Below are 4,813 nucleotides of genomic sequence, written 5' to 3'. Positions count from 1 at the left end.
TTAAAATTAAAAATATTAGTAATAAATGCAAAATAACAACCAGTTAACAAATTAAGTATTGTCCGAATAATAAAGTTCTTGTTGCCAAATTTCACATTCGAAATCTCTTTATAATTTCTCGACACTCAATTCACACTAAAGACAATAACACACATTCCCCAACAAGATCCACGAAGAATCTGGACCAACGAATTTCTCCTTATGTGAATCGTGATTCGGGGGCTTGATTCCCATTCTTTTTTCGTTCCATCAAAATCCGATAAGCGTAGAGGAGAACGCACTGGCGACCATCCACTTCACTCAACCAACAGCTGGTGATTATCCTGATGTTCTGAAGTTCTAATGCGAGAAGGACTCAAGGTCCTTAAGCGTGCACCATCCGAGGTTCACTTCACGGTCGTTCACACTAGACTGGCTCAGGCTGAGGACGGTCATACACTCTCCCACTTTAACTATGCCATAGCTATGCCATGGTACACTGTACACTGTCGAGTATGTACGTCACGTCTTCGTGGCTGACTTCCACCATGCTGCGGCTCTCTACCACCATTCCTGCTCTGTAAAGCAGTCTTTTCCCCACTCCCATGAATCCTTCTCTCTTTCTCCCAACATTTTCTGCAGCGAAGCGTGTCTACCTGCACGGCTGGTACTATATAGCTTTTACCCATAGTCTGCGTATCCAGTTTTCTAAACTGAAGCATGTATGCTTTCAGTGACGAGAAATGGAAAACAGAAATGGAAAGCCAAAGTGGAATTGAACCCTTTAAAAATCCGGAAATTCGACCCTTTTGTCACTTTAAACTAATTTATTTTAAGAGGTTTCATTTTCCTTTCTATTAAGAAAAATTCATAGATAAAAGAAATCTGAATCCTGAAACTAGAATTTTATGGTGGAGGTCAGAATTAGTTGACACTTTTTTATTTCGAAAGAAAGAAGTTATTTAAAGCTGGTTGTTCCATCTTTAGATAAATTATGTGGTAATATATTTATTATTGGATAAACAAAAAAGTAAAAAAGTAAGAACATAAAAGAGTAAGTTGAAAAGTGAGCTGAAGTTTATTGAAAGGTGGAACAATTCAGTCTTAGACAATTATAGTATGTTTTTCATGATAAAAGAAAATTTTAACAAATATAATATAATAATTATTAAAAGATATGTAAAATATATATATTTTAAAATAATTATTTTAAAACTTTGAAAAGTAAATTATACAGAATATTGTATTTCGCACAATTTACACTAAATAGCATGTTTCGCTAAGCCAATTGTTTAGTTTTTATTAATTTCCTAATTTCTCGTTTTCCGTGATTTCCTGATTTCATTCATCTATTTGTAAAACCTTTATTATAGTTACAATATGATAAACTGGATGATTATTATGTACTGACTATTCAACTGTTTGAGAAAATTAAAAAAATGTCTTTCAGAAAATGTTTATTAGTAATAAATATTAATGTAAATGCACAATACATCAATAGGACAAGATTCAAAAATTAAAATAATAAAGTTTCTATTATCTTCCGTAGTCAAAAAGTCATAATTTAAATAGTAATAGTGATAATAAAATAATGACATTGCTAATTATTCTGTCATATAGTTTTAATTTTATAATTGTCGCGACACGAAGTTATTTTTCTTATTATACAGACTTTTAATTGTCATTAAGAACTGCTAGGCGTACACTATCTCTCCGCTCGGTAATTTCTGCTAAAAAGAAGATAAAATAAGCATGATGTCATATATGATTTATAACATCATGCTTATTTTGGTATTATTTTGATAATCTTCACCCCATTACGTTTTATTAACAATAATTATTATATTCACAATTTTACAATATTTATTAAATTTGCTTTGTATCGTTTGTAGACCTACTTTACTATCTTATTCGCAAGTTCTTTTAAATTAGTAAAAATTATGCAACTATTATAAAAAATGGAATTTACAAAATTTATAGCAATTTAAGATTATTATCGTTAGAAATATTATTAAAATTCTACTTCATGTACAATCAAGTAATTGTGTAACGTACGCAAGTCGCGCACATGTAAAGTTAACGGGACTTCAATGCATTGTGAGCATGAGAGCCTCAATTGCACAAAAATGTCATTAATGTTGCTTCTTCTTCGAGATATTACAAAAATTAACATTTTATGTGAACTTTTGTTTCCTTTTTCCTTTTTCGATTCTTTAACTTTCTTAAGAAAAGTTTTTTTATACAATAAATAATAAGATATTAAATCTTTATCATTGTAAATAAGGCAAGCAAAGTTCTAAGAAAGCTTTTAATAAACTTTAATACTTAAAATGTACGTGATTAATGAATGTAAACAAAAATTTTATCAAATTTATTTCATGCAGTTTAATATTTTTATTTATCGTAGCTTAATTTAAAGAAAAAAGAAAGCTCTCCTCTTTTTTTGCTGAAAAATTAAACAATTAAAACACATTAATATATTTTTAATAAATGTGTTTTAATAAATAGCGGAATATGTTTTAATACTTTTCAGTAACTAATAAATTAAATATAATAAGTATAAATTAAATATAATAACGTATATCAGCTAATTTTAACAAATTGATATCTTATGATAAAATCTATTTCTTCTCATATTATCACTACGTAAAAATAAAGAATCTAACAAGTGCACGAAATTTATACGTGTTATGCTTTATTAATGACTATAACATATGTAACTAAAAATTGGTCAGTGCGGTATAACTGAACATTGTAAGTGCATTGTACACGCATAGGCATATTTTTTCTGCATTCAGTAAACACAAGATGTACCGATGCCTTACTATTTCTCGCGTTATTATGATAAATCGCGTGTCCATATCGTTACTTCATCTTTTTACGCTTCGAACAAACATTCGTGTTACAATCATACACGATTATTGTCACGAAGCATCACGAGGTAAGTTAAAAAATATTATTGCGAAAATGTAAAACATTCAGAAAAGCCAGCAATCTGTCCTTCACATATAGCGACATTATTTAAGATTAAAATGATACAAAATTTATTTGTTTCAAATACCTTCAAATGGAGATTTTGTCAACCGCGAAGGATGGATTGGCTTCTTTAAATATTTTATGTCTTTGCGATAAATTAATATTTTTTAACTTACTTTTTTAAATATATATAAGTAATATAAAATGTAACCTTTACATTCGTATTAAATTAAATATTTCATATAATTTATTAACAACACAATTGCACGCGCCAAAGTTCCAATTCTTTTTTCTAACCCGTCACCCTGGTATCCCCACTTAATTGTCTTGAATAATTTTACTCGCGTAATACCTGTCAGATTACTTGAATGGAATTATTCGAAAGAATATTACTTTCATATGTAGAATTAGTTGGCCTGCTTTTCTAACTTGCTAATTTTGTGAAAGCTTGACAGCTGCAAGACGTGCAGCACACGTACTCTCTGCTTTCTGGTAATTCAGTAACATTTCTTTACTGACAAATAATATGAACACCATGTGTTCCTATGCAATTGTACATCTTCGTCTTCTTCTTTCCTCTTTCTTGGTACGGCTAAAACGAGTTGGAATTCAACCGCATTCACAAGTTGTTTCTAATATTTTAAATGATATCGATTTAATACGGTAGGATCATAGCTGAAATATAGAAACCATTTACATGTATCACCTATATACTTATCATTTTTTTATATCAAATTTATAATTATCAATTGATATCTTTTTTTAGAAAAAAAATGAATACTAAAGAATATTTAATTGAAAATATATTGTGATGTTTTTTTATAAAATCTTTATAATACATAATCTAATGTAACAGAAAAAAGAATATCTAATGTAACACGGTATTATTTTTATATCCTTTACTAATATAAAATAATAATATATCTGAATTACAGATATTATGTTTTTATATCCCTTTCTCTATTTTTTATTATTACATTAAATTACGTATTATTAAATAAAAAATTCTTTAATATTAATTGTTCTACTATACTATAGCATGAAAAATTAATGCAAAAGTTATATAATATTACAAATTTCTAACGTACATTTAAATAGAAATTGAATAAGGAAATCAAGGTTCGAATGATTTAAAAATATTTTTAATGATATTTAAACACATTTTATCAATAATCAGGATCTATTCATCTATGACCTCACGTAGCGACACACCCGTTTCTATAAATCACTACTCGAACTTTAGTGGGATTGTCCGCATTGCACTATACGGTGCACGAAGAATTAAAATTGCATTTCTATATAACGGATAGCCCCCTGGCCAAGTACGCATGAAATTACTCGGTCAGTAACTGATTCTCATCCGGAAAGAAGAAAATAGAATATAAGAAGAAAATTATCTTTGCGTGAGTGGGAGTAAAGTCTCGCTCATGCTCATTAGATATATTTATCCATGTCGTCATATTTAAATATATGACCATTTACTATCACATCCGTATTATTTCTGCTGAAGAACAATGTACATACAGTTTCCAATTTCATAAAATACATAGTGCTCACAAGAATTACGTGTAATATATCATACAACTACAATATATCATATAATTATTTTTAATCATATTTGATTGCAAGATATATATAAATAATCTTTTTTACTATTTTTATTTAATTATATTATTTGAATTTGTACATTTAAATACAAAATAAAATAAGAAACAATATTTCGTAATAAATGTTTAATACGTTTTTTTTTTAAATTGGAACAGTTTCTTAAATTGATATGACAGAAAGAGAAACATTTGTTTCTAAATTGGAAATTTTTAATTCTTTGAATTTAATTTTAAAATACTTCATGAAACAT

The sequence above is a fragment of the Trachymyrmex cornetzi genome, unplaced genomic scaffold (genome assembly GCF_001594075.2).
Source record: "Trachymyrmex cornetzi isolate Tcor2-1 unplaced genomic scaffold, Tcor1.1 scaffold4, whole genome shotgun sequence".
Lineage (NCBI taxonomy): Eukaryota > Metazoa > Arthropoda > Insecta > Hymenoptera > Formicidae > Trachymyrmex > Trachymyrmex cornetzi.
Note: the sequence above shows the minus strand (reverse complement) of the source record.